The sequence below is a fragment of the Diplotaxodon limnothrissa genome, linkage group LG13, assembly GCF_057381915.1.
Source record: "Diplotaxodon limnothrissa isolate DT_005_m linkage group LG13, D_limnothrissa_male_GT1.1, whole genome shotgun sequence".
NCBI lineage: Eukaryota > Metazoa > Chordata > Actinopteri > Cichliformes > Cichlidae > Diplotaxodon > Diplotaxodon limnothrissa.
Genome location: NC_140608.1, coordinates 1822567 through 1834903, shown reverse-complemented (window position 1 = coordinate 1834903; position 12337 = coordinate 1822567).

Sequence of the window (12337 nt, the reverse complement as noted above, 5' to 3'; positions counted from 1 at the left end):
GAGTTCAACTCCTACCTGTCGATCGTACTCTATCTCGCATTACGATTCGGTGGCACTGGCTTCTATCAGTACCACATCCAGTTTGCTTCTCAGGCAGCTTCTCGCAGTTTAATCAAGATGCCTTCTGGGGCAGTCTCGATCAGGAACTCTACTGTTGCGTCTTTGCCGCTCGTTCTTCTCTCTCCTGCAAGTCATGCGGTGCTCCATCGCATCCTGCTTCCGCCTGCATCATCCCAGCCCAAAACGACTCTCACCTCTCACGCCATCTTTCCATTCTTACCCGCTCACCCCCGGCTCCAGTACCAGAAATTCCCGATCCCACGACTTCCACTCCCTCAATGCCTTTGCCACAAGGTTCGGACAAGTGGGACAGGCCCACCATGCACCTAGGAGGCTGCTCCATCTGCAATAACTTTAACAACTGTAGCTGTTCTATGTCTCATTGTCCACTCTTGCTCCTTTTGCGGTGCCGGCCATTCCCGCCCCGCATCGTGGAACCCAGCAGCATCTCCAAGTAGCGATAATAAATAGTCTTGCAGCAAGCACATCGTCCACCTACTGGACCGCTGGGAACGCGTTCCGTTCGTTCCATAGTAACTTCAATCTTTCCTTCCCGTCATTCGACATCGGAATCGTTCCAGCATCAAACCTTACACCTTCCGGTTTCCATGTATCAAATTCCCACGATAAAGACATACCTCAGCGGCATCAACTTCTTCGCCAAACTGCTCACCGAATCCGGCCACCCTGCACACATTTCTCGCATTCGTCCCAATCTCTTCTCTGGCCATTCCTTCTGCATCAGTGCCACAACTCCTGCCTCCCGCAAGGAATCCCCGACGACATAACCAAGCTCCTCGGCCGATGGTCATCACAAGCCTACCAGTTATACATTCACATAACTGGGGGATGCCTTCTTTGGGGACCTGCCTGGCCCGGGAGCCGTTGCCAGTCCCCTTCAAGGCCTTCCCCAAACCGCAGCACCAACTCGTACTTCCTCATTCCTCCCTCTCGCTCATCGTTTCCAAGGATGTGGTCCCAGCTAGTGAAATGGCATGGTAATGCCACACTCCACACAATTTTGGGATGAAGAGGCCGCCATACTCCAGCTCAAAAAAAAGGGTCAACTGTTAGCCACTCGAGCATTGGAGCTTCTTATTGCCTTATAAGTGAGAGAGGAGCTAGGGGATAGGCAGCGCGGAGGCTGTGGAGACAGGCTCCCACAAGCGGACACCACTGCCATACACACACCGTCATGCAGTACCATACATAGGTACCAGACAGTCAATCACACACACATACTCAAGTGGAGATCAAATGATCACCAGTTTCACGTCTGCACAGCTGTTTTATAGATAAGCAGTGGGGCGTGGCCGGGCAAGCCAGAGTGTTTTAAAGAAGTAGAGTTACCCCGTATATGGAATATGTAACGGAGTGGAGAGATAGTCTCGATATGATAGAGAACCATAAACTTCTCTGGTAAGTTACAGAGCATTATACACACTTCCTGAGGCCTTAAAAGGGCACAGTGAGCATATGCTGGGGTAATATAAGGTTGTGCACACAATGTAAAGCAAAGTGATATTGTGCAATTACTACCTCAATAGCAAAGAACAGCAGGGGAGCACTGCTGCAGGGGGGTGGACACAATAACACGAATATCATTCAGTCTATAATGTGCGATACAACAAAACAACAGCTGTGCAGCAAATGCTAATCCTACAGGCCTAATGGGGAGGTTTGGATGAGATAGTGTGCAGAGGTGAGAGTGACTCACATATAGTTACTCATGGAGATGGGTATGCTGTTGAAATAATGGTTTTGTAACAGAGAAAAAGAGATGTTAAAATTAGTTTGGGAGAGTCTTCTATGATAGATATATGCGAGTTGTACTGAATATCATAAACTCTAGATTGTAAAGCCCCCTTGAGACATATTTCAAACTTGCGATAATAGGCCAAAGCTTGAAATGACTCAAATGACTTTGATAAGGAGTCTTTCATCAACAGCCTTCAAAATTTCTTTTTGACTTATTCTGATTATTTATGACTTTTAAGGTTCTAAGTTAGGTTTAGATTCCCAAACTTCTTAGGTTTAGGAAAAGATGAGAGGCTGGATTAAAACAATAAACCACACAGAAGCATCTTTTACATTTCAAGTGATGAAAACCTGTCCATTTAATATGTGTAATATGTTTGGCTAACTTAAAAGGAACTAACAGTAGTAAACACTCTTTACTGACAATGAAGTTTAGTTTGATGAAAAGGCACTTTTTAAAAGGCAAGGTATATTATAGGTGCACAGGTAATCTGAGATGAATTAAGATTTTATGTTTTTAATATTAATGTCATGTAATTTAGAAATACTTGTGTTCATTTGTTTTTAATTGAAACTCATTTTTACAAGCCAAAGCAAAAGTTGTTTAGACACTAAAAGCAATTTGCAATGACATGGCAACAAAAGAGCATACAGAGTGATGATCCAGAACCTCCAGCAGCTATGGGCTTTTTTTAAGTCTCAAGGATGTTGCTGTCATGTTTTTACTGTGATGTGACTCATTAGACTGCTGAATAGGTGGATGAACACACAAAAAGCTGTTCTAACATTCAGTATTTGAGTCAAAAACTCAAAAGGATTCCTTTAAAAAAGGAATACAAGAAAAATGTTTCCATTTGAATGTGTTGTTGTTTTTAAAGGTGTTCAGCACATTTATTTTGTATACAAATGTAATTACTCTGTATTGCCAGATTTATAGGTTGTATAAAAAAATCTAAATGTTAAGCTGTTTCAATAAGTCTTCTTGCAGTCCAAAAATTTTTACAACTTCTCAGGCAGAACAGCCACCTCACCTGAGTCCTCACTGCATCCGTTTTATTCATTTTATTCATTGAGTTGTCGTACAGTGTGTTCATGCATGAGTGCCACTTCTTTACCTTGCAGCCCAGCAGAAGGTAATTTGTGGGAGTCTCTGCTTATGGCTGAAGGAATTCTTCCCAAGGCGGTCAAGGTGAGAGGAAAGCAGTGTTTGATAAAAAGTAGGTGCTGGATATAGAGAAATCACAGAAAACTGTTCTTTAACTATTTTTATGCATACATATACATATTCATGAATTTTAAAAAAAAATTCTCAATACTTGAAAAACTTCAAAGTACATTTCTTGAAAGATTTATCAACTCTTACCAAGTCTTCAGTCAGAAAAGCAGAAATTTAACATCTCTTGGGGCAAAAATTATTGGATTATTATGTGTTTTTGCTGAAAATAACATAGAGTTGTATTATTTTGTACTTTGCATGGGTGGACTGGTAGGTGGGTAAAGGACCGACATCCTACTGACAATCAGATTAAAGAAAAAAAAATTAAATTCATGTCCTTCATTTTGCATAACACAGTTAACATTGAGCATGTGAGGCTGTGAGCCAGTTGTATGGGAGGTACGAGTCCAGATCCTGTGGAGGTGTGCCGAGCTCTGCAGAGGAAGCCGAGCGGTTTGAGAAGGGTGACAGAAAAGAACAGTACATTCCCAAAGCGCTCCTCACTATAGTTCCTACACTCAAAGCAACACAATGTTTCCTTCACTCTTCAATTGGCTCCCATTACCAACCTCCTGACAATGAAAACACTGGCTGTCTGCTACAATAAATCATCCTCTGTTTGTGTTATGGGATGCCTGTGCTTGTGAGAGCTAAATTCAGAAATATACTGCAGACACACTAACACATACACACAAACAGAGAGAATCAGCACAAGTTGGACTTCAGTAAAAATTCAATGAAAATACAACCACAGTGGAGTAACGGCAGATCCTTACTTGAGAATGTTAGGGTGAAAATTACTGAAAGTTGCATTAACATTAACTGATTTCAGAACTATACACTGAGGAACTCTTGTTTGTTTGTTTTTACAGTTCACAGCAGTCATTAAAGTCTTTAAGATTCTTGGAAAGCAGGCGATTACAGATCTTCTATACTGTACTTATGCGTGAGCTTCATTTGTGAAATTTCCTCGCTACTAAATACTCCACAGTCAACTGTTAGTGGTATTAAAACAAAGCGGAAACAACTGGGAATGACAGCAATTCAGCCAAGTAAAATCACAGAGGGGGGTCAGCAGATGCTGAGGCAATTGTACACAGAGGTCAAGTCACTCACTACCGACCTCCAAACTTCACAGGCCCTTCAGATTAGCTCAAAAACAGTGCATTGAGAGCTTCATTCAGTGAGTTTCTTGAACAGCTGCATCCAAGCATCAGTTTAATGCAGTGGTGTACAGCACACTGCCACTGGACTCTAGAGCAGTGGAGACGTGTTCTCTGAAGTGACAAATCACACTTCTCTGTCTGGTAATCTGATGGACAACGCTGGGTTTGGCGGTTGCCAGGAGAACTGTATTTGTCTGATCGTACTGTGTCAAGTGTAAAGTTTGGTTGAGGGATGATTATGGTGTGAGGTTATTTTATTTTTAGGAGTTGAGCTCGGCCCCTAAGTTACAATGAAAGGAACTTAATGCTTCATTATGCAGAGACACTTTGGACAATTTCATGCTTTCAACTTTATGGCAACAGTTTGGGGACGGCCTCCTCCTGTTCTAACATGTCTGCACACTAACGCACAAAGCAAGGTCAATAAACTTCTTGATGCATGCATTCAGTGGTGCTAGTTTCATTCATTATGGTAATGTACTGTTTATAAGATTGGGGAAACCTGCAGTCAGTTGAGACTGAAGAAGTCACTTGGATGAGTGACGAAATCTTTCTCCCACTGAAAACGCTACGTCCAGATGAACAGAATCAACTTTTGGGGACAAGGTCAATAAAAACATGTATGATTGGTGGTTGCTGTATCAATCATCCATGTTGGATCTGGGAGAACAACCTAACTGAGAATCAGAAAGTCAGTTTTACGATATTGGGTGCATTTGAGCGATGCAGGTAATCTTCTATACATTAACATTTCTAAATTGCACCACAGTAATACTGAAAGCTATAATGAAATCATAAAGTGTTTTTGTGAAAGTAGCTCCCCGGCATATCAAGCATGCTAATGGTGCTTTTATTTCCTAATTTTCTGAAGTAATAGTCCAACATCAAGTGAACTACATAAATGTAATTTATTAATTTAAGATTGATAGCTACCAAATAGCTTACGCCTCCAGCTGTTTCACAATGCTAGCCAATAAATATGTCATACCGATTCTTAGGTCTCAGCACTGTAGATGGTGTGTGTGATTCACAAAGGAAATACGCAAGCTTTAGGTAAAGATATAATAACTAAAAAAACAAGTTTGTAGCGTGCATGGACACAAACTGTAGGTTTTTTTTGTTACAGTGTTTGTCAGTAGGAAGGATGCTGTACCATGTAAGTTCTCCTCAGAGTCTCATCATGCAGTCAAGAAAACAAACTTTTCAAAAGTGGCAGAGAAGTGAACCAAGAAGTTTTCAGCACCTAAACTAACCAAAGCACAAATGAAAATGTGTCTGAAGTGTGAAAGATTAACCAAAGAGAGTGTAAAAATGATTGGTTCTATCTGGGACTCATGCTACCTCTGACCCTCCCAGCCTCCAAATGCAGTATTTTCCACTTTCAAACCTGGAAAAAAAAATCCTTCTGTTTACATGGGTGTGTGTGATTTTGAGACCGGTCAGATGGAAATAGGACAAAGGACAACATTTGTGTCCAGGACTATTAATGAGTTAATTATTACATGAAGTGACACAATGTGTCGAAATATCAGTTCTTCTGATCTAGATGTTTCTGTTTCGGGAATGGATTCCTACAGTTTAAGGACATTTCAAACTTGATGATTTATAATTTTATTAATAAAGGGGAACAGAGGGGAATATGAATACTGTAGAGCACCTGTTTGGTAGGAACTGCTTTTCTTTCCTCCTGCCATGTATGCAAACTCTCTGATAACTGCATGAACCACTGAAGCAGGTCTGAAGAGAAGAAGAAAGGCTCGTCAGCATGTGACAGACTTGTCACTGAGATCTTTCGGCAGTGGCATTCAATATCTAGGTACAGTGAGACTTCAGCTTGTGTGTGTGTGTGTGTGTGTGTGTGTGTGTGTGTTTTGGAGAAAAAACAGTAGTGTGCCTTTATTTAAATCAAATAAATATGCCACTGACATAAATACAGAGTCATGATGTAAATTGTTAAATAAACAAATGCAATAATAAATAGACATATAAACATTAACTTGGCGTAAGATTTGCATCATCTTACATCGACTACCTTCTACTACATTCATCTATTTTTTAAAGATTATGTGGCTAAAATCATTTGTTTATACAACAATATGAGTGTACAAATCCATTTTATTTATACATTCTGAGCCAGTCTAATTTATTTTTTTTTGGACTGGCAGCTGAGAATTTATTAACTTAGCTATATATTTACCATGGCATTTATTATCCCTGGATGGATAAACATTTTTAATTAAAATTCTATAAATATAAAAAATATCAAGCCAGTGTAACCCATAGATTCTTCTCTTCTTATCTTCATAATATAGCACAATCTACAATTAAGGAAAAAGAGCAGCAAGATGGCTGGTGTAATAAAATGTGTATGAAAAGATCAATGTTTTTGTATGCAAGAATGTCCATCGTTTTTATAGTACAAGCCTAAGTTTTACTGAAATAAGTGCTATGGCACATCATTGGTACTCTATGCGCTATTCATTAATAAAATGAAAGCTGGAGTACTTCTTCAAATGTGATGGCTTCTCTAAGAGCGCAAAGTGTTCTAACTATATTATAATTAGATAGCTGGGTCATTATTATTGATGCATTAACATGTAAACAGTACTTTTAAAAAGTGATCTCTCTCTATAATTAAGTTGAATTACTGACAGAGATACAAGTCCTCTCAGGGCTTTCATAACGTCCAGAGCAACTGTGTTAAACATAAGGTACTAAGAGGTGCATTTCACTCGTAGCTTGTTGTACTGATTAAATGTATGTCCATAATTTAAATACCTGACCACTACAAAAATTTATGGAAGGACAATAAACAAGCTAACGTTTTAATATCTGGCTGAAGTCGAGTGGAGTTTTTACTGCAGTGTTTACTTTGGGTTATTTCAATCAATATAACACCATTACATGCACACGTTACAGATTTATAAAGTGTTCAACAAGGTAAGATATTTGCCTCTGAAATGACTATAAAAGAGCAAAATGAAGAAACGAGTCAACGTTCTGGGGTTATCAAATTGTTACTGGTCCCAGAGTAAATATTTAACCTGAAATAAAACATTAAGCAGCCTTTAGTTAACACAGTATACAGTATAAAAAGAGTGGTGACTCTTAACAGCTCATTAAAAGGTTTAGCTTGTTATTTAACCCCAAACATACTACAGCATTGTATGAGATTCAAATGCACTTTTCCCGTGTTTCTGTGTCATCTCAAAGCTCAGACCTCAGAGAACATAGTACTGGGGTCATGTTGTCATGGAGAAGAAAGAGCTGGCAATTCTTATTGAGGTGTCACAGTTTGAAGGCTGTGTGAACTTTAGACTTCAACGGGCCCCAAAGTGTGGAAATAAGAAGACAGAGTTTATTTGAACCATGAAAAAACCACATAAGCATTTAGTGCTGATGCCCAGTTTTCGAGTATAACAAAATCCAAAGTCCAATCCAAAGGAGACCAAAAATAGCAGGGGCAAAAGAATTCGACATAGTAGTACTGACAGACAATGCAGACTAAACAAACAATCTGATAGTAAAAATGCAGGGCTATTTATACACACAGACACACTGACTGGGCAAAGGAGACACAGCTAAGGAATGAGACTGGGAAGGATGTAATGCTCAAAGCACAGGGCACAGGAGACAGCAGCTTTCAAAACAGGAAATACAGTCAGAACCCAGCAAAATACACAGATGAGACAATTCACACGCATATTAAAATAAAGGTAAACTTTAGAGGCTGAAAATCAAAACAGGTATCAAAAAGTATGATAACACACAATCTGAGCCATAAAAACATAACTGTAGCTGAGGTATTTACAAGATAAAACTGAAATGCACAAAATCAAAAACTGAATAACTCAAACTAATACTCCACAAAAAGAATTGAGTGGAAAACCAGAGACCTGTACTACAGAAAGGATTTGGACTTATCCTGGTAACTTTGGGGTTAACTTTAGGTTTTCTGCACTACAAGGATGATTCACTTCTTACTGGGGTCCATTGCCGTGGTAACTTATTCTGTATACTTTACTTGCTCAGAAGCATATTAGAGATCAGCACTTATGAAAGCACTGCCTACTGTAAAATAACCACCATTCCTGTAAGATGCCTCGGCGTCTGTATGTAGAGAGTGGAAATGTCTACATTTTTCAGTAAAGTCTTTAATAAGATTCCTTGACACAACTTTATTCAGTTGGACAACAACATATTTATATTGTTCTATAAGTATGAAAATATGATGATAAAATAAGACATGATTTACACGGTTTATTTCTTCACAGTTTATGACTTATAAGATTGCTATTAAGCTGTGCAATTATTACTTTTTTATATACCAACTACACTCGACCTTGCAAAAATAGGCACATACTGCGACTGTCAGTTTTCCTCTCTTCTTTGTGCAGCCTACCTGCTTCATTCAGCGCTTATACCACTGTCACAGTCAGAATTTGATATTATGAGAAAAAGCAGGCGGCTCTCTGCTGCTCTTATTTACCGACTCAAACCGGCTTTCATATCTGCAGCTCAAAGTGTTTTGACTGTGTGAGATGCTGTTCAGATGTGGTACTCTTTCTGTTTTACTGCACTGCAAAGGAAAACAAAGACTGGTAGTGTTTTGTCTGCAAATCATGTCTGCAAATCACCACCTACTGCTATCCATAAGCAGATAAAAGGAAATTAAAAAGAATAACATTAAGAATGGAAGTAAATGTGCTGTTGTTTGCTTTCTAAAATATACTTCACAGAGAACAGTAGAGCTTAAAGTCAATTAGTTGATTAACGGAAAGTTAATTAATTGCTTTGATGGGTGATTAATTAATCTTTCAAGTAATGTTTCAAACAAACATGCAAAACATTTTGTTTTGTGATTTGTGATTATTTGCTCCCTTTTTTAAGTGACAAACTGTGGCTGTGAACTCTTCTTTGGACAAAACAGGACACCTGTTGCTTTATATAAATGTAACTCTTCACAATTTTCTGACATTTTACAGTAATGTGGATGACCTCTAATAGTTGGCCACACACTAATCCCTGAGAAAAGTCTTAGGTGAAAAACTTTATTCGCTTGTTTGGTCCGAGGGGAAAAAATAGATTCACAAGAAGGGCCAATGCTCAGTCACACAGTCTGTTATGAACAGTGGCTATCATTTACACAGCTGGTCCTTGCTTTTAATGGATTGTAATTGCAACAGCAATCAGTAAGAAAAATCATAATGTATGTAAGAAAATCCAAAGTGTGTGATAATTCCTGGAGTCACCAAGAAGGTAACTTGCAAACTCTGCAGGCAATCATTCAGATTGCCTCATTTGAAACACATAAATAGCTTGGCTTTTGCTCGTGGTGACATTAGACAGTCCTCCCTGCTGGTAGGTGTGACATTCAAAATTAGTACAACTAATGTCATTAACATGCTGCTCGATCTGTGCGCGCACTTAAAAAACAATATTTTGAAGGCTTGTTATACAATTTGGTATTTCTCTATCATGATGTCCTGTGTCAAGGCTGTTTCTTAGAGAACAATGATCTTTCTTACCTGGCAAATAAAATTATTTTTACTCTAAAATATCTATTTAAGTAGTTAATTAGTCACCGCATGACTGTAAAATATATATATTAACTAATTGCTTGAGTGATTACTAGTCTTCTGTCTCTCTTTTGTCTCTCTCTTCTCCTCTTCCTGGTCTTTATCTTTGTCTCGTGTGTGTGTGTGTGTGTGTGTGTGTGTGTGTGTGTGTGTGTGTGTGTGTTGTTGTTCTATCAGTGATAAATGAAAAAAAAATGCAGTAAAAAAGTAACCTGAAATGCACAGGAGGAATCAACAGTACTGAACAGATGAATCGCAATACTTGGGGGCTGCATGTCGGGTCTGCAGTTATGATGTAGCTATAGTGTATAGAAGCACAAATCCGCAGGAAGACTAGCTTCTACAGGGTTGGCCATTCTCCTACTCAGTGCAGAACAGTCGTTCTGGCCACTTTGAAATTAGTTGCCTTGATCTGGTTCTAAACTTTTACTTTCCTTACTTGTCTTCTTCCATCATAAAATGCCAGCATCCCCGCCTCTGGAAATTAATGCCCGTATTCTGGAAAGAAACACACCTGCCAGGCAAAGGTGAAAGCTGTGGTACAAATAGATCTGGAAAAGCCGTAGAGGCCTTGAAAACTGAACTTGAGTATCCTAAAGGAAAAAAATCTATTGATTAATTCTTTCTTGAATGCACAGTGCACAATCTTGACCTATAACACCTCCCTGAGTGCCTCATTAATACCTGTTGAGCTTTCAGCTTTTTGACTGTGAGTCCTTTCAGCCCACCCATAACACAACCTGTTGGCTGCTCCTCATGAGTCACGGTCAATTTTGGAGAGAGATCACTTTTTGAAAATTCTGACTTTTTAAAAAGCCAAATCATTCTCAGACTCTGGCCTGTGGTTACCTGATGCATTCTGAAAAATGTCATGACTGTTTCTTTCTATATAGACCATTTACCTGCATGCATCCAAAGCTTGCTCAAACATTATTGGTCACTGGAGCTGGGACTGAATGTGTACAACAAATGAAATCCCAAAAAGCTCCCAGCACTGAAATCTTGTCCCTTGCCTACAGACAGTTCAAATTCAGTATATCCATTTGCAGATATGTATTTGGAAAGATTAAAGTGAATAACTTTTAATAATCTTTAGTTGAGTTAATAATGGAAATGTTTCCACAGCAAAGAAAACTGTTCTATTTCAAGCTGAAGTAATCTTGTTTGAACCAGCTTGTTAACCGAAACGTTTTGGGATTTTCTTAATAATTTTTTGGGGCAAACAGAGTAACTTTAACTCCCTATTGGAGATTTTTTTTGCACACTTGGATGTAAGTTTGTTCTCTACAAACTCAGGATGAAAACATCTGACTCTATAGGTCCTATGTACTCATCTTCAGTGTGATCTTTACTGTGTCTGTTTGGTGATGCACAGGTAGTGAACAGTGGTTTATCGCAGTGTGTTTGTTGAAAAGGGCTGCTTGCTGCTGCTGCTGGTAAACGAGGTTTCTGAGAGCACTGAGGCTGAACCATACTGTGCCTTAAAATTTAAACTGAGCTGAAAGTGGCTGAAAACTTCTACAGAGCTGCAGTGGTTTGCTAAGAGAGTCTTCGTTTTTTTAAGAAAAAAAAACCCATAACCATCATTTAAGTTTGGTTAAAGATATACAGTATTTTAATATCCTTAGAGGTTGAATTTCCACAGACATCAGGTAGATACTGTACTTCCCATCATTTGACCTCCTGTCGCCCTTTTCTCAGTAAACTGACACTGTCCTTGTCACTGAAGGTGTGTGACAGAGTTTGTGTATGTACCTAAAGTGGCCGACAGCCTTTGTCCCTCAGCACTCAGACTTCCTGATTGCTGCTATTTGGTCAGCCATGGCACTCGCTCACTGCAATTTAAAAGATGCGAGAGGTTGGGTGTGTATGTGTGTGTGTGAGCGAGTGAGTGAGGAGAAGCGGGAGAGAGAAGAAGAGGAGGAGTGAATGGAAAGAGAAGAGTATGGCAATTTGGAGTAAGCACAAGTGTGTGTCTCCAAATGTGTTTGTGCGTTGTGTGTGCAGACAGTTCAAGCAGCAATTTGGAGTAAGCAAGTGTGTGTGCACATGGTATGTGTGTGTCTGTGTGTGACTGTGTGTGTCGACAGCTCCAGCAGCTTTTCTAGTGGCTACTTTGATGTCTGACCCACTTTGGCTGTTGCTGAGTATAAAGCTATTTATTTAGTTTCGAGTGTGTGTGTCTGTGTGTATCTCTGTAGTGTGTGTGTCTGTGTGTATCTCTGTAGTGTGTGTGTGTGTGTGTGTGTGTGTGTGTGTGTGTGTGTGTGTGTGTGTGTGTGTGTGTAAAGCTATTTATCTGGCAGTGGACTGGGAGAGTTTTGCTGTGTGTGCGTTTGGACCGTCAGCATCTGCTGGTGGAGACAGCAGAACATCTCAAACCCGTCTGCTTCGCCTCCCTCTTCTCCTTTTCTGTTTCCTTTCTCCATTTTCAGTATTTTCTTCTTTCTTCAGCTCCCCTGCCTGTGCTGCTGTTTTTCCTCCTACTCCTCCTTCTCCTCTTCACTTAGTGTAATGTGTTCTCCTCTTCATGCCTCGTAGTACCCTGTTCTTCCATC